Source organism: Capra hircus, chromosome 26 (assembly GCF_001704415.2).
Source record: "Capra hircus breed San Clemente chromosome 26, ASM170441v1, whole genome shotgun sequence".
Taxonomy (NCBI): Eukaryota; Metazoa; Chordata; class Mammalia; order Artiodactyla; family Bovidae; genus Capra; species Capra hircus.
Genome location: NC_030833.1, coordinates 32,325,316 through 32,352,819, shown reverse-complemented (window position 1 = coordinate 32,352,819; position 27,504 = coordinate 32,325,316). Strand labels below are relative to the sequence as shown.

Genomic DNA, 27,504 nt, shown 5'->3' with positions numbered 1-27,504 from the left:
GGTTAAGTTTGTTGACTGTGCCCACTGAGCCCTGAAAAATAGCAAAACTAATTGTCTAATGTGTTTCAATCTGTGGCCCTGTCCTTATTAGCTCACCATTTACAAAATAGCTCACCAGAATGAGCGATAAGACTAGTGTATTGTTGATTTGGAACTTGTGCACTCATTAGACATGACCGAAGGAAATGAATGAATGCCAAAAGTAAAAGTGTAGATTTTTAATTATGCAAAACTGCAATACATGACTGGCACTCACACTGTGTATAAAACTGGTGACCTATGGGATGGTTTTTAATAATCACTGACCTGAAAGATGGTGCTGTGAAAGTGCTGCACTCAATATGCCAGCAAATTTGGAAAACTCAGCAGTGGCCACAGGACTGGAAAAGGTCAGTTTTCATTCCAATCCCAAAGAAGGGCAATGCCAAAGAATGCTCAAACTACCACACAATTGCACTCGTCTCACATGCTAGTAAAGTAATGCTCAAAATTCTCCAAGGCAGGCTTCAGCAATACGTGAACCGTGAACTTCCTGATGTTCAAGCTGGTTTTAGGAAAGGCAGAGGAACCAGAGATCAAATTGCCAACATCCACTGGATCATCGAAAAAGCAAGAGAGTTCCAGAAAAACATCTACTTCTGCTTTCTTGACTATGCCAAAGCCTTTGACTGTGTGGATCACAATAAACTGTGGGAAATTCTGAAAGAGATGGAATACCAGACCACCTGACCTGCCTTTTGAGAAATCTGTATGCAGGCCAGGAAGCAACAGTTAGAACTGGACATGGAACAACAGACTGGTTCCAGATAGGAAAAGGAGTACGTCAAGGCTGTATGTTGTCACCCTGCTTATTTAACTTATATGCAGAGTACATCATGAGAAACGCTGGGCTGGAGGAAGCACAAGCTGGAATCAAGATTGCCGAGAGAAATATCAATAACCTCAGATATGCAGATGACACCACCCTTATGGCAGAAAGTGAAGAGGAACTAAAAAGCCTCTTGATGAAAGTGAAAGAGGAGAGTGAAAAAGTTGGCCTAAAGGTCAACATTCAGAAAACGAAGATCATGGTATCCGGTCCCATCACTTCATAGGAAACAGATGGGGAAACAGTGGAAACAATGTCAGACTTTTATTTTTTTTGGGCTCCAAAATCACTGCAGATGGTGACTGCAGCCATGAAATTAAAAGACGCTTACTCCTTGGAAGAAACGTTATGAGCAGCCTAGATAGCATATTCAAAAGCAGAGACATTACTTTGCCAACTAAGGTCCGTCTAGTCAAGGCTATGGTTTTTCCAATAGTCATGTATGGATGTGAGAGTTGGACTGTGAAGAAAGCAGAGTGCCGAAGAATTGATGCTTTTGAACTGTGGTGTTGGAGAAGACTCTTGAGAGTCCCTTGGACTGCAAGGAGATCCAGCCAGTCCATTCTGAAGGAGATCAACCCTGGGATTTCTTTGGAAGGAATGATGCTAAAGCTGAAACTCCAGTACTTTGGCCACCTCATGAGAAGAGTTGACTCATTGGAAAAGGCTTTGATGCTGGGAGGGATTGGGGGCAGGAGGAGAAGGGGACGACAGAGGATGAGATGGCTGGATGGCATCACTGACTCGATGGACGCGAATCTGAGTGAACTCCGGGAGTTGGTGATGAACAGGGAGGCCTGGCGTGCTGTGATTCATGGGGTCTCAAAGAGTTGGACATGACTGAGCGACTGAACTGAACTGACCTGAACTATATTTTAGACGTTTCTCTTAGTTGAGTTATATTGGTTGCAGGCATCCCACCCACAGGAGAAGTGAGAAGACATGGAATTAGGATGTTCATGTCTTAAAAGAGAACCTGCTTCTACTATGCCACCCACCAGAAAATGTGCTCTTAGCCAGTGGGGAAAACATGCGGAGTCTTCTGTTAATGAGCCCAATGGGGTGAATGAAGCCTGGGTAACTCCTGAACTCCTGAGAGTTTGTTGAATTACAGAGGAATTCCAGTTGTCAGAGGTTTCGATAGAAGTTACAGGCTGTTGCTGTGCAGCAGTAAACCTGCATGTGGAGAGAGTATCTTCCTCTCAGTAGAACATGGACCCATTGCTCACAGTCTGTGCTGCGCATTTTCACAGTCTCATGCTGGCCTTCTGTCTAGTTCTTTATTCTTCAAATTTGTTCTTTGGTTTTATTTAATCTGTTGTCCCTTGTGCCCTTTTTAAAATTTTTTAGTTATTATTTATTTTTATGTCAAACATGGCTGGTTTAGACTAGGGATAACAACAGAGAAGCAGAGAAGCACTGTTAGAAACAGCAGCTTCTGGTGTCCAATATTCTGAGGTTCCCTAATAACACGAGTTCACCTGTACATACGGTGATATGAATTTCTAGAATGGACAAATTCATGACTGTTTAACTTGGTGCTAAGGCAAAAATATGGGCAAACGGTGTGTGGTATTCTTATTATGAGACTTGCCTCTTAGGAAAAAATAGGTGTAGTGTTAATACTGGCTTGCATATGGGCTGTTTCAGGTTCTTTGCCATGGAATACCAAATGAGTGTTAAAGAAGGGAAGCCTTTGGATTTAAACATTCCCCTCTGAAATTTATACCAGCAGCCCTGTTTGTTTTTTTCTTATCATCTGTAAAATAGAGTTAATAATACCAACCCTGCTTGTTTATAAAGAGTAGAGGGAGAAGTTAACAAGAATGTCTTGGAAATGAGGTAACTAGGGGAAAGGCTGACGGAAGGGCAGAGACAGAGAGGAAAAGTCTCACACTGGGGTGGGTAACTTGTCCCTGAGACAGGAAGAGGGTACACAGCAAAAGCAGAGAGTGAGGCTTAGTCCGAAACAGAGGGGCCATCAGAAACCCTTAGGAGGGACAGTCAGACGGAGGCAGTTAGAGGGGTAAACAGATGTAGAGCAAAGGGCTGACTTAGAAATGGCAGGTGGATTCAGGGAGGGAACTGCGAAAGACTGCAAGAGGGAACCAGGAGGGCATGGCCAAGGGCTTGTTGAATTAGTTTCTTGAGTTTTTGTCTGTTATTTGGGGAGTTCTTATAGACATTTGTAATTAGCCAAGAGAGGGAAGAAATGCAGATAGTAGTAGTAAATCTAGTAACATGTTTATAAAGTTTTTATTACACTAAAATTTTCCCTTAAGCACTCATTTTATTTTGCATATTCAGAATTCAAACACCAAGCTAGCTTTTGCTGCAGGTCTGTTAACTGCCTACTTGACCCCTTCATATGGTGGTGGTTCAGTCGCTAGGTCATGGCCAACGCTTTTGCAAGCCTATGGACTGTAGCCTGCCAGGCTTCTCTGTCCGTGAGATTTCCCAGGCAGAAATCCTGGAGTGGGTTGCCATTTCTTTTCCAGGGGATCTTCCTGACTCAGGGATTGAAACTGCGGCTTCTGCGTGTCTCCTGCATTGCAGGCGGATTCTTTACTGCTGAGCCACCAGGGAAGCCCTCATAGGTAAACTCATTTTAAAAAATTAAATAAAATGATTAGTTTCTCTTTTAGAAATACTTTTTTCTTAAAAGAAAAAAATCAAATACGTGCTTACTGTGGAAAACTTGGAAAATACGGAAAAGTTTAAAGAGCAACAACAAAACCCATAATCTCACAACCTAAGCAATGCGTAATGAGGCCTGCCCTTTCATTTTGTTAATGGTTTCCTGTGCTTTGCAGAAGCTTTTGAGTTTGATGTAGTTCCGTTTGTTATTTTTGGTTTTGTTCCCCTTCCCAAAGAAACAGATTCCAAAAAATATGGCTAAGACTGATGTCAAAGAGTGTGCTACCTATGTTTTCTTCTAGCAGTTTTATGCTTTTAGGTCTTACGTTCAAGTCTTTCATCCATTTTGAGTTTATTTTTGTATTTGGTGTAAGAAAGTGGTGTAGTTACATTCTTTTACACGTGGGTGTCCCGTTTTCCCACCCTCATTTATTGAAGAGACCATTTTCCCCATTGTGTAGTTTTGCCTCCGTATTGTAGATTAACTGACCCTGTAAGTGTGGGTTTATTTCTGGGATGTCTGTTTTCTTACGTAGTCTGGTCAGTCTTTGCAGTTCATCCCATTCTATCTAAATGTAAAAGAGAGCAGTATCTATTTGAGGTTATTAGGACTCCATGGAAGAGGAGGTTCTTGAAGGAAGTGATAGAATGACAAACTGAGAGGACAGAAGAAAATTCCACATAGAGTGATGAGAAGCTAGAAGCAAGAAGTGCGGTGTGTGAACTGAATGAGACAGAAGGGGTCTCATTTAACAGTATTGCACAAATGGAAGACAATGAGTAGTAAAGAGAGATGATTTGCTAGGTTTACATGTGTGTAGGGATAATGAAGAATTAATGGAAAGCTCTGAAGGCTGGGCTGAAGAACTTAGATTTGGTCCTTAAAGATGATATTTTTGTTGAAAGTCATGATGAAAACAGTATTTGAGAAAGATTGTCCTGGTGGCTTAGAGGGGTAACCCCCAGTAGGGAGTGGCTTTAGGGTAGGCAATAGGACAGTCATGGAATAATGTAGAAATACAAGGTGTAATAGCTCTTGTGGAGGAAGAGCAAGAAGTGTAGGGTTAGAAAAGCTGAAAGTTGGAATACCTCAAAGCTTTGAGTTTGACAGGTGTATTGTAGTATTTTGACAGTGACATTGAGGAAGGATCTCAGAGGTCTAGGGAGAACGATATTGAATTCAAGTGCTTTTACAAGTTGTAGGTTTGAGTGGTAGTTGAAAAATCTGGTACTTTAAAGATCTTCATTATTAAATTTATTATAAATGAATGCTGTCCCTTTTAAAGTAATCATTCTTAAGACCATGCATTTACATTCTTAAGACCATGCATTTCTTCTAGCAAATAAATATTCTTTGGAATTTGTCTTTTGGAACTGCTTTCAGAACCAATAGAACCATACAGGAATACCAATCTCATCACTTTATGGTCATATCTTTCGTGCCCAAGAATATTATCTTGCTTGATCACTCATCTTATTTACCATATTTATTTCTAAGTGATATTTGACGGTCCCTAAAAGTTAATCTGCAGAGGCCTTAAATTTATTACCATGCTGGATATTTAAATAACTGTCATCACTGCTGAGAACAACCTTAAGCTGTGATAGCATTCCGAGAAGAGATGCTAGTGCATGCTGGTTAAGAGGGTGGGTTCTGGAAGACTAGGTTTGAATGATCTCTTTAGTACATTAATTCTGTACCTTGAATATGTTTTTTTAACTTGCCTCAGTTTCCTTGTTTTTAGAAGAAGGATGGTGATAATACTTCCTGCTTCGTAGGATTATCGTGAGGATTAGCTGCTGGAACGGTGCCCAGCATATTTTAAAAGCTTGGTGTTAGCTGTTTATCACCATCACAACTACTGTTGCTGCCATCTCCATTTTGTCTGTTTATCTTTTTAGTTTCAAAAATCACTTATGTTCCTGTTAATTACATCTTGTACAAATGGAATGATGGACAGCTAGAGTTAAAATTAGAGCTCAAATAAATGATCAGACATATAGGAATGAGGCTTTTTAGAATGTGTGAACTTGGTGGGAGAACAGTAGAAAAGACAGATTTTCCTCACTGTGAAGTCTGACCAAGGATAGAATACTGGGGAGTATTCATGCTAAGGGAGTGTGAAGCAGAAAAGGAAGCCGGCAAAGGAGCAGTGGAAGATTGTTTAGAGAAAGAAAGAAACTCTGGACTGTACATTAGTATGGAGGTTATATTAATTAGGATAAGATTTGGTTGCAGTCGAATCATAGAGACTTAAGCATGATAAAAGTTCATTTCTGTCATTGTCATGAATTCCTGAAGTAGTCTGGGACAGTCGTGGTTTGTCATGGCGTCATGTTGTTACACCGCTGTGCATGGATTCTCTTCTTTTCCAAAGTTGCCTGGTGGTCTGAGATGGCTGTTGGAGTTCGAGCCTCTTCATTCACATATGAGCCAGCAGAAACGAGGAAACATCTTCTTCCCTTTAAGGATACTTCCTGAAAGTTAGATGTACCACTTCTGCTCATATTCTGTTGGTCACAGAGCCACATCTTCCTGCAGGAGAGGTTGGGAAATGTAGAATATTTTGAATGCTCAGTGCCTGGAGAGAAAAATAAGGAAAAATCAGGATAACCCAAGGGTAGCTAGTTGAAGAATATAGGGTAGATAACAGAACTAATAGTCTGTGTGTGTGCCAGGCTGCTTCAGTCATGTTCGACCCTTTGCGACCCATGGGCTGCAGCCCTCCAGGCTTCTTTGTCCATGGAATGAATTCTCCAGGCAAAAATACTGGAGTGGGTTGCCATGCTTAGGGTAGTTTAATTCTTTATTGGTAATCCTTGATAGAGTTTTTGTATTTGTGAAACTGTGAGTATGAAACTACTCTTAATCAAATTGCATCTATAGTACTCTGTTTTTAGGGTGTTATCCTTTCATGAATCCTTACTTAATTAGGATTATCAGTCTCTTATAGGGAAAAAGATGACGGGTATGTATGTATATGTGTGCCTTTATGTGCTATGTGTATAGATATATAATATATGTTAATATATATATATTTCCTCATTTAGCATTGGTGTTTGCCAAAATTGCTTCATACAGCAACAGCCTGCCTTAAAATTGACAGTATTTAAGTGTCTGATATTCTTTTGTTCTTTTAAGCTTCTAATTTTACCTAGCCTTCTATTCACTCTCCAATTTGATTGTTTTGGGCCATTGTTTTTAATCTGTCTCTGTCCTTTTATATTACTACTCTCTCTCACTGCTGTTAATGCTGTTAATAGTACTTCCCAAAATAGATAAATGAGCAAATTTAATTAAATGTGTTATTTGCACTCTCCTGATCATTAATGAGTTTGTATGTAAGGTCAGGCCTACAATCTTCCTAGTATTATAATGACTGAATTTTCTCTGTCCACTAAATGGATAAGTATTTGCTTTAGAGTTGTTTATTTTTAAAGCTTCCGTATTTTGTGTGTTTGTATTCTTTTAATGTTGGAAATATGAAGACCTTCTAACAATAAAGGGAGAGTGTTTCCCTGTCTGAGAGTAAGAGACAGAGCTGTTCCTGTTTACCTAAACACTTGAGAGTACATTTTCTAAAGGGAAGGACATGCTTTTATGAAAGCATAGTACAGTTATCAAAATCAGGAAATTAACGTTGATTTAATATTACACTGTAGCCCACAGACTTATTCAGATTTCACTCATTATCCCAATAATGTACTGTTTTGTAGGAAAAGAAAATTCTGGCTCTTGGAGTGTGTTCAATTGTCATGTCTCTTTAGTTTCCTTTAATCTGGAGCATTTCCTCGGTCTTTGTTTTTGCATGACATTAACATTTTTGAAGAGTCCAGGCCAGTTGTTTTGCTGTTATTATTGTTGAGTCGTTAAGTCGTGTCCAACTCTTTGCCATCCCATGGACTGCAGCTTGCCGGGCATCCCTGCCCTTCGCTGTCTCCTGGAGTTTGGTCAGTTTCATGTCCATTGAGTCAGTGATACTATCTAACCATCTCATCCTCTGCGGTCCTCTTTTCCTTTTGCCTTCGATCTTTCCCAATATCTTGGTCTTTTCCAGTGAGTCAGCTTTTCGCATCAAGTGGCCAAAGTATTGGAGCTTCAGCTTTAGCATCAGTCCTTCCAGTGAATATTCAGAGTTAATTTCCTTTAGAATTGACTGGTTTGATCTCATTGAAGTCCAGGGGACTCGCAAGAGTCTTCTCCAGCACCACAATTCAAAGGCATCAGTTCTTTTGTAGAATGCTTATAAATTGGGTTTATCTGCTGTTTTCTCATTACTGGCTTCAGGTTACCCATTTCTGGCAGGAATACCACAGAAGTAATGTTATGCTTCTCAGGGCGTTGTGTCAGGAGGCACAGGATGTTGAAATATTAGTAATGTGCTCTTGGATCACTCCTTTAAAGGTAGTATTTGCCAGGTTTTCCAGTGCAAAGTTACTATTTTTCCTTTTATAATTACTTTGGTGGTAAAATATACATAAAATTTATCATTTTAACCATTTTAACCAAAGTGTATAGTTCAGTGATTAAGTATATTGACATTATGTTTTTAATTTTGAGGTATCTTTGAAAAAATACTTTGAAATTTTATAAATTTCCTACTACTCCTTGAATTTTGCTAACTTTTGTTTATCTGCCTGAATCATTTTCATGATGGTTCCTAAATGGTAATTTTCTAATTCCATCATGTCTCCTATACTTATAATACTTTATTTCATTATTTATTTTGATGCTGTTACTGATTTGGTCAGTGGGAGCCCATACAAGCTGATTCCTGTTTCCTTTTGCCTTGCCCTTGTCACTCATACACGTTCATGTACATCTTTATCTGTCCACTGAAAGCAATGTTTATATTGATACTTCTGATTCCAGTCCAACGCTACAGGGTTTATTCCTTCTGTATTTATAACCCCCTCTTCCAAAAGTGAGAAACTTGTCCCTATGATTTGCATTTTTACTTACTGGCCTAGTCCTAGAATACCAGAGAATAGTTTTATACCACTGCTTAAAAGACATCTTGTAAGTAGAGTTCAATATTTGTTTTCCTTATCCTATGGGCATATAGTCTAAATCTCCACTGGTCAATAAAGTAGCCACTAACTGCATGATTTGAGATGTGTTGTAAATGTAAAATGTATGCTGGATTTTGTAAACTTAGTATGAAATAAGAAATGTGAAATATCCCAATAATATTTAAATACTATGTTGAGATATTTTAGATATATTAGATAAAATAAAGTTAATTTTAACAATTTTAACATGGCTGCTGCTGCTGCTGCTAAGTCACTTCAGTTGTGTCCGACTCTGTGTGACCCCATAGACGGCAGCCCACCAGGCTCCCCCATCCCTGGGATTCTCCAGGCAAGAACACTGGAGTGGGTTGCCTTTTCCTTCTCCAATGCATGAAAGTGAAAAGTCAAAGTGAAGTCGCTCAGTCATGTCTGACCCTCAGCGACCCCATGGACTGCAGCCTTCCAGGCTCCTCCATCCATGGGATTTTCCAGGCAAGAGTACTGGAGTAGGGTAACATGGCTGCTAGAAGATATTAAATTACATATGTGGCATCCATTAACTTTCTATTGGACATCACTGAGCAAGAAACCACTTTAAAAGGTTACTTGGGTTAGTTTTCTCCCCAACTTTCTTTCTGTAACATAGTTATGTTAGTGATTTGCAGTACAATTCATTTCTATTATATTTTAAGTTTTTCTCCTCATCCTAATTGATCTTACTTATTTTTGAGCATGTGAAGCATTAATATGGTTCCCAAAGTCAGAATTATTTTAAATATGTATATATACTCAAAGCAGTGTCACCCATTTCTTCTTTCTTTTCACCCTGTTTTCATCCCACCTTTATAGGTAATCAATCTCATCAGTCTCTGGATTACCCTCTTGGTGGTGTTTTCCCCCAGGTATGAGGAGATGACATGTTTATTTTTTTTATTTCTTAACTTTTTACACAAAATTTAGCATACTGTAGATACTTTTTTGTACTTTGCTGTTTTTAAATTAAACATTTCACTTCAATATGTTTTGGACTCCATTCCATATCAATTTATAGCACTCACTGTCCCATCCTCCCTTTGTCTTTTCCTCCCTCTTATGGTTACTCTGTTGTGATAACTTACCCATTCTCTCATGCCATTTCCAGTGTTTTGAATTTATAAGCAGTACTGCAATAACTAACCTTGTTTATATATATTTTTGTATGTTGGAAGTGTATGTTTGGGTAAATAACCTAAAATAGGATAGTTAGGTCAAAAGTTTACTGGAGTGGGTTGCCATTGCCTTCTCCAAAAGCAAATATAGTTTTCTTAAATATTGCTCAATCCCTTTCTGTGGGAGGTTGTACAAGTTTGAATTTGCACCAGCAATGTATGAGAGTTTTTCACATAAACTGATTATCCGAGTATGTTGATATGCTTTTTAATTTTTGCTATCCTATTTGTAGTTAGAAACAAAGTATCTCAATGTCACTTTACAGTTAATAATCTTTTCATAGAATATATAAAAGTCATTTTAATATCTTTCTGTGTGAATTATATTTTTAACTTCATTTTTCTATCAGACTTTTTTTTCTCCCTCAGTTTTTAAGAGTCCTGTAGAAGTCCAGTCATTTCCTTATGATAAATTCTTTGAAGGAGAATTGCTGGATCCAAAGGTCCTTTGATATATAAAAGATTTTGAAATGTTGTTAAAATGCTTTCTATATTAATAAAATATGTATCTCCATTAACAATGTGGAGCCCTATTCAGATAGTCTTTACTCACCAAAACAGACCTTACTTCTTAATCTTTGTTTGTCTGATGGATAAAATAGTAGATTTATTGTGGATTTCTTTGCTAACTGATGTGATTTATTTTTTCTTTGTTAACTGATGATGCTTTATTTTTTATTTGTCCAGCTAGCTGTCCATTCAACATATTCTTATTGAACATCCACCATGTACCATCCTAAAAGTTAGAACTATAGTAATGACTAGAAGTTGAACATCTTTTTGTATTTCAGTCATTTGTATTATTTTGTTTCTTATCTCCATCTCTTTCTCTCTTTTTAATGGCATTTAATAGATATTTTGTCTCCTCAGACTAGTTCTCAGAGGACTGAGAATGAGAGGAAATGACATTTCCTTATTCTGTTTTGTTGTTGAACTTTTAAAAAGTATTTTTGTGCATCTGTTTATTTTCATTGCCCGTTCTATGGCAAATCACCGTATGAAACTCTTAGAGTATTCATGAAATGAGATCATGAAAGTTAAATGCAGAAACAGGTGTCAAAGAAGTGATAATTACGGATTTTTGTAAAACTAACTTTTATCATTATTATTTTCCAGGAGAGGCTGCTGTCTATCAGAAGGGAACTTTTGTACCGTTTGCCTCAGATGCAGCCTGTCTGCATGTTCTAGAGTTTTATTATTCAAAAAATAAATGCCACTTATTTGGTAAGTCGCTTAACTAGAAATATTATTTACTCTGTTTGCTTATGTTTTGTGTGTTTTTAGTGCCATTTTACTTTGTAACTCTCCAGTATAACAAGTTTGAAAGTGGCAGTATCCTGAAAGACTTTCAGGACCTTTTGAAGATTTTCTTGCTTCTGTGCATGTGTCTTTCTTAATTTTGGTGTTTGTTGTAGAGAGAATAGGGGCTTGTTAAATATTGGAATGAATTCTCAAAGTTGGATTACTAGCTTTGTTCTTTTCAGTCTCTTTCTACTATAAGAACTGAGAATTAACATCCTTCCTGTCCAGCTCTAGCTTCCCTGTAGTTCAAATAGGGAGCAGCAAAGATGTACTGTTATGGTAGGAGTTTGATGAACTGGGAAGTCTATATGATCAGTGAAATCCTCAGGAAACCATAGTAAAGCAGAATGAATACGGCTATCAAAGAAATTGTGGATGAAAACTAATTGATAGCTAGTGAAACTGATTTTAATTTGTAAAATGTTACTCTCTAGATGTTTATTTTTATTTTTCTAAGAAGACTTAAGTTACTATGACCTGCTGTTTTGTGAGAGGTTTCTCTTCCCCACATCCTGTGATAATCTTTTTGGTCTGTTCCAGTTTCTGACTTTCATGTGTAGCCATTGGCAACCAGGAAACGGATGTATAGGATGAAGGCTTTTTCAGAGGGTCAGTCATAGCGCTGTCATAATTGTCCTTGTATGCTGCTGCAGCACATGCAAAGCATTGGATTAAAGCTTTAAAGAAATGATACTGGTGATTTGCAGAATTTCCTTTCAAATGGGTTTGCACAACAAGACATAGAAGTAAATGTTGATATTGAGAACTGAGCTCAAAACAGTACTATCAAATAAAATTTAAGAATGAGGAGCCACGGGCACAAAAAAAGGGGAAGGAAGATTCTCCTTTGATATGTTTTTTTTTGGTAGCCTCTTGGCTTCTGTTAACGTCAGAAAGCCGACTTCAGGTGTTCCTAGATGATGTGCACGTCTCATGTCAGTAGAGAGACATGGGATTTCATTGTGCTTGACTCTGAAAGGGCCACGTCTCAGAGTAAACCAAGTGAGTTTTAATCTTGGTTATTTAAAATCTCCTTGTACCTGTCTTATTAGGAGTATTTTTTTTTTTTTTTTTTAGAAGAAACTAATTTGCAACTGGCTATAAAGACTGACATTGTGTCCGGGAAAATGCTGTACTAACACTGCGCTGTCCCACAGGGGCACTTCTCAAGTCCCCAAACACAGTGCTGACAATCTGTGACAGCCTGTGAATTGTTGGGCAGCATTTTGGGAGGATGGACAGTGGAGTGAGGCAGTTGTGTATAAGTTACAGAGGAGATGGGGAGGGGGAGAAATGAGAGAAGAGCAGAGCGGCTCAGGTTCTGGGGGCAGTTTGAACAGTAGCTATTCTCCTTGTGAGCTCTGCTGATACCACTGAAATGAATAGCTGGAATTGGTTTCGGTGGGGTAGAAATGTGTTTCACTTTTCCTTTCAAGGTGTTATGGTTTCATTTTGTCTTAAAAACTATAAGGTTAGATGTTCTATTGATAAAAGTAGGAGTTGGATAGATTGAAAAGTCTTGAAGAGACTAGAAATATCACTTCATGCTAGGAAATGAAACTATTAAAATCAAGGAAATGGGGATGGGTCTTACCTTTTCCAGAGACTGTTGCAATGGTAGTAAGGCCAGTTACCATATCTAGAGTCAAAATGATTGGGCTCTTATCTCAGACAAATATATATCCTGATATTTGTTAGTTTATTAGATACCACTGGTGGCTCAGTGGTAAAGAATCCGCCTGCAATGCAGGAGACACTGGTTCGATCCCTGGATTGGGAAGATCCCCTGGAGAAGGAAATGGCAACCCATTCCTGTATTCTTGCCTGGGGAGTCCCATGGACAGAGGAACCTGGTAAGCTACAGCCCATGAGGTTGCAGAAGAGTTGAACATGACTTAGCGACTAAACAACATACTAAGGTGTCACCAGCTATTTGTTTCAGAAACACTTGGCCAACTATAGGAATCTTCACCAGGTAGCAAGGCACAAGTTTCTGGTATTTGGACTGTGGAGTGGAATTTGACGTGGGGCAAACTTTGGTTCAGTTCTTTCTCTGATTGTGAGAATGGTTATACAAAGTAAGTGTATTTGATTGCTCCCCTAGATGTAACGTCTGTTTATGCGTGTGGGGTTAGACTTGGGGAACACTGTTACAGAGCCCATTCCTCCTGTTGATCCTGTTTCTGGGTTTTGGTTTGATGTTATTGCTTGCTCACTGATACCATTGGGTTAAGCAAGTGTAATGTTGAGCGATGTCAGTATTAAGATTGTGTGCTATTGTAACACCTTTACCTGATGGTACATAATAATAATAATAATAAAAAGCCAGGGTAAATGAAAGAACAGATGGTGTAAGGGAAGGTTTGGAGACTAGACACAACAGTAATAGTAACACTTCTCAGCAATTGCCTGTAGGGTCTAGACTTGACTCTCCATTGCTTATGGTATTGAATGACTGAACCTAGTATTGAGGGCCCTCCAGGCTGAAAACAGAATATTCTTTCTGGCAGAATATTCCACACTTTGCTATATTGACCCTTTGGCTCTAGTAGTTTCTATAGCTGTCTCCAAGATAAGGTTCTCTGAATTACTGCCTCTTCAGATTGCTCAGACCATTCCTTCTACTGGAATATCTCCCTTCAGTCCCCAGTCTGCATGCTAGCTTCCAGTTCCCTTTGATGCTATCTTTTCCAACTGTTCCAGGCCCTATGTGATAGCTCTCTTTTCTGAATTTTTATCATTTAGAGCTTTTTATTTGTCAATTTTATATTACCTTAAAACACCTTTTAAAAAAAATTTCCTACCTTCCCAATTAGGTAGAGACAACTTAAAGAGGAGGCGTGGCTCAAACTGTGTCCTTACCTGTGGTCCAACTTTATAGTTTCCACTGTCCCAGCGTAAATCTCAGTACATTATGTGCACTAAAAAATGTTTGGCTACAAGAAAATGCCATTACCTATTGTTAGCTATTACTAACCTTTAACATTTGTCTTGCTTTTTGTATCATAAAAATATTAGATTAAAATACAGTTTAGTACCCGAACCATTTTTGTTCAGTAGATTATTCTACTTTGAAAGCCTTTTGTAACACTCTGGACAGGTTTCCTGATCCTTAAAGGAGCAGTTCTCTGAAGGTGTTTATGTATTATAAGGTAATTGTTTGCTGTTCTTGACACTTAGTTAGTAAACTTTCAGTCTGCATATAGGAGAGTCTTTTATTTATTAATCATCTGATGTTTTTTCTTTGCCTGCTTTAAAGTGAAGCTTGCTGCTTTTGATTTCTCAGTTTCGGATCAGCCACATTTGGTCTTCACAGTTGCTAGTACAGCTACAAGGAGGAAGGAGATGAGAGTTGTAACTATATCTCTAACATACCTTTACAATTATTCTCTTTGGTTATTGTTGCACTTTGGTATTTTTTCTCTTTTAAAACTATACTAAGCTTTGTTTGCCCATTTTTTTTTAGAACACATGTATTCTAGTCTACTGTAGTAGTTAAGTGTAGGGACTTCAGAATCCTAAGCAACACTTGGAAGCTGTGTGATCTTAAGTAACTTAGTTTTAGATTTCTCATCTGTAAAACTGAGATAATAGCAACTACCTCTTGGTGTGTACTTGGGGTCAAATGAGACAATATGAATAAGACACAGATTAAGCCTATTAGCCTCTGCTTTCAAAACTTACTCAGTGGTTTATTAGCTTTAGTCTGTGGATCTTGGGCTTCTGTGGTGGCTCAGATGGTAAAGAATCCACCTGCAGTGCGAGAGACCTGGGTTTGATCTCTGAGTCAGGAGGATCTCCTGGAGAAGGGAATGGCAACCCACTCTAGTATTCTTGCCTGGAGAACTCCATGGATGGAGGAGCCTGGAGGGCTACAGTCCATGGGGTCACAAAGAATCAGACACAACTGAGTGACTTTCAAGGGGGAAAAACGATCAAGCTTAACGCATGTCAGATTTAAGGCACAGCCCTGAAAGCCTTATTCGTTCTAACTCTTTAGTCTCAGTTGCACTATAGGATATCAGTGGAACCCAGGATAGACCCAGGAAAGGAACTAATTTCAAAGGAGTGTAGAAACACAGACCAACCTCCAGATGTGTAATGAAGGAAAGAAATTTTAGGAAGGTGTTTGCTTCTCTCTTCTCTACCACCAGATAGAGACACGGAGTAGGAAGCAGACTGCTTGCTCTACCTTGATGTTGCATCTTGCTGTTGTTCAGTTATAGTAAAGCTTTGATCTGAGGTGGTCAGTTGTAGGTGCAAATATTAGATTCGGAACAGCTAAGTTGGTGAACGATGGGGTTACCACATCAGTGGAGTGTGAAAGAGACTAAGCTGCGGACTGTTTCCCAGCCTCTAAAGCGTGAAATCAGTTGGTGCCGATGCATGGCGGCTGTAGCCAGTGGAGTATAAAATAAGTTGGGAGCGTGAATTGTGTTATGTTATGAGAAAAACCCTTTCATGCCATAGTTTGTTTACATATTTTGAGGCCCTTAAGACCCCTGCTGGAATCATCTCTCCTGTATCTTTCATTGTCTGGATACTCAGATTTCTTTATGAAATATTTCTTCCAGTTCTGCAGCCTATAATCTTTGCTCAGCTGCATGCACAGAGGCAAAGGCTATAAATGTCTGGAGCAGACTAATATTAAAATACTGACTTATATTCTGTTTAAGATTACATCTGAAAAGGCCATTTGCAGCAGGTATTTATCGTACAAGTTTCTTCTCTCTTTAGATTCAGATTTGAAAGTGCACTCTGCATTCTGCTTTGAAGATTCCTCTAGTCTAGGAACCGTGCCATCAGTTTCACTGTTCGTTTTTCCCATGTGCCTCTGGAGAAAGGTGGAGAAGGATAATGTTTTCAAATGGTCGTGGGAGTAGATAGGAAGAAGTATAGAGATTATTCTTATGGGGAATAGAAGAGAGGGAGTTCCTCTCCTGACACCTGGTTAGGTTCTTCAACCATATGGCTTTGAGGGTGAGGCAAGGTGAATGAGGAAGTTTCAGAGATAGTAGTAGATTATTACTGTCAGCACTTTTAAGCCTGGAAGGTTATTGGAAATAGTCGTGCCATGAAAGCATTAATCTTTCATTCTTACCCTAGTTGATTTTCTTGTTTTACTGCAGCAGTCTTTGAACTCTTTTTTGGTTGCTTTGCATTTATACAGATTTTAAGCAAATTGCTAATATTTATGAGATTAATAGATGATTGTGAGAGACCATCTTGCTGAGTATCATCAGGCAGTCTAGTGTAGTAGTTAAATGCAGGGCCTTTGAAATCCTAACCAGCACTTAACAGCTGTGTGACCTTGAGTTGCTTCAGATTTCTCATCGGTAAAACTGAGGTCATAGCACCTATCTCATGGTACTGTAGCTGGAATCAAATGAGAAAATAAGATAGGTAAAATATTGAGCACAGTCCCTGTCACACCATGAGCACTCATCAGATGGTTAGCGTTGATTTTCCCTTCTCTTCCTCCGCTACTGCTGTTGGCACTACTCTGCCACTACTTCAGTTTTGCTTGTGGGGCCTAAACCTTAATGGAACAGAAAACATAATTAGACATGGTTCATTGCAGCAGATTTTGAAAAATATGTCATTGTTCCCTGGCTTAATCTATTTCTTAATAGATCTTTCTTAACCAAATAGAAACACCATAAAAAGACTTTTTAGCGAAAGGAAAGGATCTTTGTGTTGACTTGAGATTGCCTTGTAAAAAAATGGATTATTCTAAAATGTATTTGGTTAATGCAAATAAAGCAGCTTTTCTGTGAACTTAAGGAGTATATAAAAATAAGAAAGAGTTTAAAGCACTGTAGAAATAAGAAAAGTTTAAAGCGCTGTCATTCCTTATTATTTGCCTAGTACTGATAATTTTTTCTTAGGAGGTACCTTATTTTTAATTCCTAGGAGAAATGTTTTGTCTGGTCCAAAGAATAGTTGTAGCAGAATTCTCATCTAATGTATGAGGACATTTCTGTGGGAATGGGATGGAAAAGTCATCCTGATCATTTACACTAATGGAGATATGCATTAGTGTGGATAATATATTTGGTTTTGATGTGTATTATGTGATTATTTTTGCAGCACAATTAACTTCCTGGTTAAACTTTACTCAGCTAGTATGTCCTGCATATATATACTGGGTAGAAAATTGGTTAAAGGCAGGTATGATGGTTAGCTTAACTAACTATTTAGATTAGTTGATGGGAGATCTGGGGTTCTTGTCTCAGTTACCACTCAAATAGTTCCAAGTCTTAAGTAAATTCCTCAGTTTCCTCATTTTAAAAATGAGTTTGTACGACATGATTTTCCAAGGTCTTTTCCAGCTATCTGTAAGGCTGTAAGATTTGTATGGAGGTAACTTGACAGTCAGGAAATGCAACAGTGACACATTTTGACCACCAGAGGGTGGAGTCCAATCAGTTAGCTGGAACTCTGTATTTGACCAGAATGTGGTGTCCTTGGAAACGAAGAGGACACATTGCTCCTCTGTCCATTTAAGTTATGGAGCCTCTGACTTTGGTGATTCTACTTGCGTTAGACATCTTTCTGCTTTTTTCTTTGCAAACTTCCAGATAAAGAAGGGAGAAGAGAAGGATAGAGGTTTCTTGTTGTCAGGGATTCATCAAATTTTGTTCTCTAAGATAGCAAGTGACTCTCAGGTGACCCATTGGCAACTTTGATGGGGAGCACAATAGTATTAGTGGCTAAGTTTAAATTACTTGTGGCTTCCTTCCTCCCCAAACACATAGGCATACATACAAATGACAGTCAATCCTCATTTCTCTCATTCCTTCTGAAATCCCAAGGATGAAAGTGGGATGTCTGAGAAATATAATAAGCACAATACTTTTAATTGAAATCTAGGTTTCAGCCTTGCTTTACTGCTTAGTATCTGTCTAACCAGGCACATTACAACCTCAGATCCTCAGTTTCTGTATTTGAAAAATTAGGATATTGAATTCTGACCTATATAATCTCTTTCAATAATGTAATTCTAAATTTATGTAAAAATTTTTCAATGTTTATGTGAAGGGCAGTGCTATTCTTGATAAGACATTAATTTTTATAAAAATAGCACAGAATTTTTCCTATTTTGTTTGAAATAGAATTATAGGTGTAGTTAAGGCATAAATATTAAAAATTTAAAGTGAACTACCATTATGGCAAGAAGAATGACAGTTGCCTTTCTATTGAGACATTTTTCTAATCCTCAAAACAAATACAAACAAATACAAACAAATTCTCTGAGCATTGGCTCACAGCAGCAGCAAGTCAGTCAAAAGAGGTGGGACCAGGAGCCAGGCCAAGCTGATTTGGGGTATAGTTGATAGTAAAACATTTAGAGAAGTCATCTGGGAACATGTGAGCTTAGAAGAGAGGGCACGTGGGGTCTAGGAATCTGTATTATAAAGCTGGATTCAGAGTCCATTTCTTGAATCACACAAGTGGAAATATCTTTGATAGAGTCCGGTTGTATGCGTCTGAGAGCACAAGGTAACATGGAAGTAACAAAGGGGGTGGGTTGCCATTTCCTTCTCCAGCAGATCTTCCCGACCCAGGGGTCGAACCCAGGTCTCCCGCATTGTAGACAGATGCTTTACTGTCTGAGCCTCCAGGGAAGTCCTAACAAAGCAGGCATATAGTCCAAATAAACAAGCAGAAATGAGTGTCTAGAAGGTGACAGACAAGTGGATGCAGAAGCGTGCTTGTGAAAACAGGCAAGGATTAGCACTTATGATTTGATATGTACACAAGAGAGTAGAAGCCAGCCAGGAAAACCAGATAGAAACAGCATTTTAGGATTATGTGCAGATACAAAATTTCAGTCTATCCTGGTTTTAATCACTTTCCTTGATGTTGGTAGCCATGTCTTCTTGGCATATCTAAGGTGCTCACAGTTGAATCTAGTGAGGATATCACTGACACTCTGTATAGTTTATATGCTTCTAATAGCTTCACATTCCACTGGATACACATATCCACAGATCTGCTCACTAGAACTGCAGAGTTCATTTCACAGAACTGGCTAGTAAAATATTTGGCAGGCAAGCTAGCTTTTCAAGTGCTCCTAGGAACAGAGCCCAGCTGTTCCCTTTGGGCTTTGCACTGTTGGAATTCATTGGGTTAGCAGCTAGAAAGAATGGACTGTAACGTTTTCAGCCTGGTTCCTGACAGCAAAGCAAAGGTGTTAGAATTTCTGTTCTAGAGGTTTACACTGCAAGTAACTTAACCCGATTGTGTGTCTTAATATTACTGGGCTTCTGACCGCTGAAATATGGCTTGGATCGATGGTGGTTTGGAGAAAGTAGAAGGAGGGCTATCCATCATTCAGAGGCTCCATAGAAGCTGCCTGATAATGCTGCTTTCACCAAGCAGCCATCTGTCCATCCATCCATCAGTAGGATGAAATGAGATTTAGCGGAACAGGCAGCTGTAACTCTGATACACTTTCTAACCAACGATTGCAGCCCTGGCCTTAGTCTGACCACAAAGCACAGCACTGGGGTTTGGCGGGATGTGGCGGCAAGCACAGCAGTCTCATTCCCGTCAGTGCCAGCCTTGAGTGTATTCAATATGAGGCTGAAGCCCAGCCGAATCTCTTGTACATAATTCGGCTAAACTTTGGGTGATGAGCAAGCAGTAATTCTCTTTCAGCTCCAGTATTGTTTTACAAGTTGATCAGACTCTTTTGATGGAGAATTTTTTGTTTGACTTGGAGAAGAAATAGAATTAAAGAGCTGATTTAATTACTCTAGAATCCGACCACACAGTTTAGTCTTTAACCCATATTGTATATTGGCGAAAGGCTTTGTAAATGCCAATATACAATATGACTGTATTTGCCAATATACAAATGAATCAGGAAGACCACCTTTTTCCTCAATTGTAAACACTGTGGGAACTTGTGCTGGCAAGTCCCCATTTGTCATGGCAGTGAGGGATGAGGCTAAATTAAATTCAAGGATAATTTAGTGATTTTATTTTATCTAGATTCTTTTTTCTCTAAAATTGGCATTTTTTTACCTAGGTTGTTATAGAGCAGAAATTGCATATTTCTCTCTACTCTGTATTAGTGGTGCCAACATGGGAGGAAAGTAAATGTGGGCAGGAAAATAGGTCAAAGATAAGAAGCAAGAAGGGGACTACCCCTGAAGTGGATAATCAAGCTCTGAGTATTGAATGTTACCTGTTGTCTTCCGGGTTCTCCTGCTTTCCCAGGGCACCAGGCCTTCTGAGAGCCTCTTGCTCAGTATGGCTCTGTGCTCACTTTGCCTGTCCTGGTGCTTCCCTAGCTGTGGCCAGGTTTCTTGACTGTTTTCTTGCTGTGGTCACTTCAGACCTCTGCTCCTGCGCTTTGTTCTGAAGCCTTAGCTCTTCATTTTAGATTGGGGGAAGGGTCGAGGGAGCCTAATGTACCGGAGATGCCTCGGAAATGAGAGCCTTGGATGAATTCCTGGGCCTATTGATCCACCGGCAGTTTATGCATCCTGACATTCATAATCTCAGTAGGTTGCTGATGTTCCTGATTAATGGGCCCAGGGGCTGTCCATCCGTCACTTCACATTAATTACTGAAGAGGTGTTTTTCCAGTGATTTACCTGACAGCGGGCTGTGATAAATACCTCTAAGCAGAGTGGGCAGTGATTTATCACAGGGCCACACCCTCCCCCCACTTAGCCTTCCCCCTAACCGCAGGCCAGCACTGGGACCTGACCAGAGAGTGCCCCCTCCCCATAAGCTATCTATCTCCATAATTGCTTGTGGATGCATATTTGCTGGGGCATGGGACCTGGCAGATAGCATTCTAGAATTTGTGCCAAAGATGATGAAAAACAAATCTTCCTAGTAGGAAGAGTAACTAGTATGTTTTTTCATGGGCAGAGAATTATATATAAGGTGCTTTTCTGTTACTTTTTAAGAAATCTGATGGAAATACTGCCTACCTACTGTGCATCATGTCCTGAGCACTGGTAATCGCTCTGCGAGCTTTAGAGAATAGAGAAAGCAGTTTTCTTTTCAATATTTGTAGTCTGCCGAGGGAGAATCTGAAGACATATGAAAAATTAGAGAATATTTCATGGCACTAATAGCGCCGAAGAATTGATGGTTTTGAACTGTGGTGTTGGAGAAGACTCTTGAGAGTCCCTTGGACTGCAAGGAGATCCAACCAGTCCATTCTGAAGGAGATCAAGCCTAGGATTTCTTTGGAGGGAATGATGCTAAAGCTGAAGCTCCAGTACTTTGGCCACCTCATGTGAAGAGTTGACTCATTGGAAAAGACTCTGATGCTGGGAGGGATTGGGGGCAGGAGGAGAAGGGGACGACCGAGGATGAGATGGCTGGATGGCATCACGGACTCGCTGGATGTGAGTCTGAGTGAACTCCGGGAGATGGTGATGAACAGGGAGGCCTGGCGTGCTGTGATTCATGGGGTTGCAAAGAGTCGGACACGACTGAGCGACTGAACTGAACTGAACTGAATATAATCTTGAGAGGATTGGGATAGAACTCTAGGGTTCCATTTCTGTGAGATCACGCTCACCAGCCGAAAACCAAGGGATGGACTCAGAGACATAAAGCACAAGGAAAGCGAGGCTTTTAATGACAGTCTTGCAAGATCTGGTGTCCGGTGGGCAGGCAAACCCAGGGCCGTTACAAGCAGTTTGTTCCCTAACATGCAGCTCCCTTCCCCCTGTTCCTTATTGGCCCAGTATTGTGAGATGTACAATCTTTCTGGATGTCACCTAAGTTTCGTTATTTCCTTATTAGGCTATCCTTTCTTTCTTCCCAATTTACATCCTCATTTTTCAACAAATACTTTCTTGTTAGTTTATCCCTTCCCCCAACATCCCATTTGCTTAGGGACCCTGCAGGTTCATGAACTATGCCACGTCCACAAATCCTTAGGCATGGTTAGAGGTGGGGCATAGGTAATGGGTGGAGTCCTATCTCTTTAGGATCCAGTCTGACCTCCGTCCCCCAACCCTGACTTTATCTGAAGAGTTCAGGCCTCAACTTTGTCATGTTTGCAAATTCAACTGCTAGTAATTTTTCCACTCAGAGCTACTTAGTTTGCCTTGAAAATGGACCACTTCAAGTTTCTATTTCTTACAATTTCTTATTTTTTAGTCTTTGAAAGTAAAATTTAGTTCAATATTTCAGTGTTTTCCATGGGTCAGACATTGTATTTAACTCTGGAAATATGAAAATGAATGTGGTATAGCAGCAGATCTCAGGGAGCAAAATTTGATACCTTCAATTTTGATGTTTAGCCTGTTGGTGTATAAACAAATAAAATCTGCAAACTGGCTTTCTTTTGTTTCTTTTGAAACAAAAATAGCATACAATTGATCTTCTCAAAGAGCTAGCCCTTGTAGAGAGAAACTTACTATATGTAATCACATAATTTCCTTGTTTTTCCCAGATGTTTTTACTCAGCATTTAGTGTGGTGGATATTTTAGAACTTGTATTAGAAAGTTCAAGTCTTTTAAGACTCCAGAGTTACCTAAGGTAGTAACCACTATCCCTACTAGCTGTGGTAAGTTTTATATAGAACAGAGTGGTTCAACAGGTGGTGCCAACAGGGTTTTCCTGGTTTTAGGAGGGGTGAAGTCTGATTTCCAGAAAAGGGAAAGTTAGTGGTAAACAGCCCATGCTATGATTTGAGATTTCAGGGGTTAGGTGGGCAGATATATATGGAGTCATGTTGGTAATTTTACTTCTTGAAGTGATGAAGTTAACAATAAACATGGCATGTTAGCACAATATTAAAGTTAGGGATCTATGATTCAGAAAATTCAGAGTTGTTTTGTTGAGGATATACAATGGGAGACAGTTGTAAGCAGTCAAAACTTGGTTTCAGTTACGGCTCCTCTACTTAGCAGCTAGCTGTGTGACCTAGAGATTTAGTTACCTTATCTGTGAAATGGTAATAATAACTATATATACCCCAAGGTGTTGTTAAATGAGATAGTTAGTATAGGAGCACTTAGCACAGTGCTTTCCACTCATTGACTCCTTTAGTGCAGGACAGATATTGCTCAGTGGTTTTAAAAATGCCAACATAATACAAGGTTTTTATAATCTCAGGAATATTCATAGTCTTAGTGCTTTTCAGTATTTCTTGTGATTGGGATGTGTGTGTGTGTGTGTGTGTGTGTGTATATATATATATCTGTAAAAATAGATAATACTTAAAAACATAGAGCATCATTTCTTTAACAGTGGAAGGGCATTGTGGTTTTTAAGAATGAACCAAGTACAGGGGACAGGCCTTTAATCTGGCTGTGGTTTGATTTTGGTCTCACCATTAGTTTGCACATAAGGCCTCTTTTTGTAAATATATATTTATATCATGTGTCATATATACAAGTTAAGAAGAGTCTATGTTAGTAGGAAATAGCAAATGAATTGAATTAAAAAACACACTGGTAAAGAATTCCTAATTTTGACCGAGAATACATGTGCTTTTCAGCTATTCACAGTCTCAAGTTAAGCAGAAATATCTGAACTGATAGTACTTCATGTTAGGAACATTGGTTTTTAATTCTGATTTTTTACCAAATTTACTGAATGCCATCCATGTGCCAGTTATGGTGTTGTGCATTGAGGATTTAAAACTGGTAAGATGTTTCTTACTTTCAAGGAACTCAAGGTATAATTGGAGTCAGACAAACTAACAGTTTGATATGGCAGCAGGAGTTGAAAATACCTAACTTTTCTCAAAAAAATGTTCATTGAAATGTACAACATGCAGCAGGTGTTCAGAAATCCTTTAGGGCTGGGTCTTAGAAGGAACAGTCTGAAACCATCCTTGGCAGGTAGGGCTTCAAATGGCAATGGACTGTCTTGGGTTTGGATTCACTGCAGGACAGGCATAGGGTCATCCTAGACACAGTTGGACCAGTTAGACCTCTGAAAGCTTCATGGTCAGTTTTGCTGACCCACTGGTGTTCCTCTGGCTTTTCAGTTCCAGGGCCCCATTATATCTTTTGGAGCAGCTTTTGAAAAGAAAGGAGAATGGTTAAGGCCTCTAATTTCTAAGACATCAACTAATAGATGTAGTTATTCCTAATATTTTTCTTCCCCAGAGGGTTATAAGATACTAAAGTGGAGGGCATTTAACACTGGTATATTCATTTTGCCATTAGGCAGTTCAGAGCACAAACACTGGAGCTATATTATCTAGATTAAAATCTGGCACTTTCTAGGTCCTTGGCCTTCGACATACTGTTTAACATCCTGTGCCTCATTTTCTCATCTGTAAAATTTGACTGGAAATGATTTCACATTGTAGGGTTGTTGGAAAGCTTTTAATGAGGATATCACTGTTTTGAACATCATCAAGTAAGCTACATAAGATCTGATAAGTGGCCAAAATAGGTATCATAAAGTTCATATATTAAAGTTCGTAAACTTTGCTCAAATAAGAAGCATCTCAGATCCTTACTGGAGAAGGCGATGGCACACCACTCCAGTACTCTTGCCTGGAAAATCCCATGGACGGAGGAGCCTGGTAGGCTGCAGTCCATGGGGTCTCGAAGAGTCGGACACGACTGAGCGCCTTCACTTTCACTTTTCACTTTCATGCATTGGAGAAGGAAATGGCAACCCACTCCAGTGTTCTTGCCTGGAGAATCCCAGGGACAGGGGAGCCTGGTGCGCTGCCATCTATGGGGTCACACAGAGTCGGACACAACTGGAGTGACTTAGCAGCAGCAGCAGCAGCAGATCCTTACTTACAAGCCTTTTTATTCTTATTCCGTATATAATTTGAGCATGCTGAAATTTACAGTATCCATTAGACTCAAAGAAATATAGATGCTGAGAGTGGCAAGAAGTGACAGGTGGGGAAGAGATAGGAACAATAAAAATCCTGTAAAAAATTACTTTTTTGGAGCAATAAAATTCCAATGAAGAATCCACATTCTTTCACAATGAAAAGATGTATCACTCAGCAAGTGGCCAGTTTAGCCATTTGAATAGAGCTGTTTGACTCCTCATTTGCTTCCAGTTAATGAATCTGTTTACCTTCTGAGTAAGGGCCTCTTAATGAGTGTCTGCTGCTGCTGCTAAGTCGCTTCAGTGTCCAACTCTTTGCGACCCCATGGACTACAGCCTATCAGGCTCCTCCATCCATGGGATTTTCCAGGCAAGAGTACTGGAGTGGGTTGCCACTGCGTTCTCCGAAATGAGTGTCTACCTGGTTTAAAACCTTTTTTTTCTCTTCAGTTCAGGTATGTTAAAGAGCAGGCCTTGATTCACTAATGTCACAAATTATTGTCTTTATTCTGTTAATCTAAATCACAGCATACATTTTGTAAACCTGACTTGAATAGAAGTAAGAGTAAACCTCCAAGTGAATGTAGAAATTATTTTGTTTTCAAGTGTGAAATATGTCCCTGTTTTAACTAGTGCAAGTGCATTTATGGAAGGATGCATTAAGAAAATTACAGCAGAATCAGTTGTGGTTCATTAACAGACTTCATGGTTTTTAAAGTATGAAACCATTTCTTTGCTGTCCGAGTATAATTTTTCATGTTATTATATTATGAGCAAGTGCCTCTTTGTTGTGTTTGGATCAAGGTTTTTTTTTTTTTTTTTTTTTTTAAATGAAGCTTGTTCGCAGAGAGAGGACATTTCTTGGTTTCTTGTTTGTAAAAATGTGCTTGACACTGGAAGTGAAGGAACTTGAAAGTGAGGAAAGATTGGGTATATCCCTTATTTTATTATTTTACTAAAGACTTCTGGCCAGGTGATATAATTGTCTAATTTTTTTCTCATGTTTTTCTTTTTCTTTTGCTCCACAAGCAAAATTCCAAATCAGTTGAAACAGAGTATGTTTTCTATCCCTGCTGTGAAAATTTCTGGTATTAAATATGCTGTTTTGGAATGGTTTTTCAGTCATTCAGGTGATATTTAGAGTGCTTATCTCTATGAGGTGAGAACACAGATTAAAAAAAATTTTTTTTAGGTTTATTGCATAATGCTTTTGTGTTAACGGAAACAATGACTTTTTTGGTTAACTTCACACTTCATGGGGCTTCCCCAGTGGTGCAGTGATAAGGAATCCGCCTGCCAATGCAGGAGATACAGGTTTGATGCCTGGGTTGGGAAGATCCCCTGGAGTAGGAAATGGCAACCCACTCCAGTTTCCTAGCCTGGGAAATCCCCATGGACAGAGAGGCCTGGCAGGCTACATACAGTCCTTGGGGTCACAGCAGAGTCGGACGTGACTTAGCGACTAAAACAACTACAAATGCAACACTTCATTAAAAGTTTGTAAACGATTATTTACTGCTCCATTCACAAGATTATGAAATAACTCCAGAAATGTGTGTATGTATATGCTGGCCATTGCTAAAGAAGTAGAATTCATTTGTTTGTGTTCCTTAGATTAAATTGAAATGACTGAAGAACTGGCATAGGCTTTAATGAATCCTAAACCTTTCTAAGGCAAAAATAACTAAAAAAAAGCTGTTGATTATGTAAGTTTAATTTATATATGAAATAGTGAGGCTCAAGATACCGTATCTGTCCTGAGGTAAATATTTGAGCAATTCAGAATATCATGTTCTACTTAATACTCCCCTTATGTTTTTAATAGTATAACAAAGCAGGTATTGATAGAATTTCTAATCTTATGATTGCTAACTTTTTTGTTAGAGGATTTAAAAACTATTATAAATATGCCTTTATTACATTAAACTCCCTATTCCCTATTTGTATCATTTATTTCTCCTTTCCTATTGGATCATTTTCCACACCTCATTCCAGTTAGGTATTTATCTCTCCACCTCCACTGAAACTATTCCAATGTCACCAACAACCTCTATCCTGCCAAATCCAGTGGAAAATTCTCAGTTCTTACTACTTGACTTTTCAACCTTTAATGCAAATGATTAGTCTTGCCTTTTAAAGAATTGCATGCTTCTGTTTTTTTCCTCCACGTCCCATGCTTGGCTGCATCTCTTCTTCCTGACCTCTAAAGTTGTAGGTCCCCCATGATTCAGTTCCCCTGGCCTACTATCTCTGACACTCCCTGAGTAGCCTTATTCCTGTTCTTGGCTAGAATCTTTATGGTGATGATTTCCAAATTTTTATCTTCAATTCTTATGCCTCCTCTGAGCTTCAGACTTATATTTCCAGTTGCTTCCTTAATAGCTATACAGTGTCCAGCAGGCATTCACATTTAAAGTATCCAAGCCACAGCTCTTGATTCCTCTTTTCTTATTTCCTTCCTATCTTAGTAAATTTAACTGTCATCATCCAGGTTGATCAGACCAAAACTCTCAAGTGGCTCCTCTCTTCCCATCACATCCCATACAACCATATCATCAAGTTTTTGTTGGCTTTGCCTTGAAAATATATCATTAATAACCTTTTCTTGTGACCTCCTCTGTTAGTAACCTATGCTGCATGTCTGTTTTTAGACACAGAGATTTTCTTCCTCAATTCCAGACTTT

The 27,504-nt window shown here is 39.0% G+C and overlaps 1 protein-coding gene across 3 annotated transcripts in view; it reads left to right on the top strand.

Moving 5' to 3' along the window:
• R3HCC1L (R3H domain and coiled-coil containing 1 like) overlaps positions 3,426-27,504 on the top strand; it is a 67,653-nt gene continuing 43,574 nt past the window's right edge. The window contains exons 1-3 of one of the 3 annotated variants that reach the window (XM_005698308.3): positions 3,430-3,465; positions 9,368-9,420; positions 10,843-10,950. The gene's annotated coding sequence lies outside the window, so the exon portion shown is untranslated. Of the gene's footprint in view, positions 3,466-9,367; positions 9,421-10,842; positions 10,951-27,504 lie in introns of all 3 variants that reach the window. The other 2 variants (XM_018041559.1, XM_018041558.1) reach the window with 2 other exon arrangements.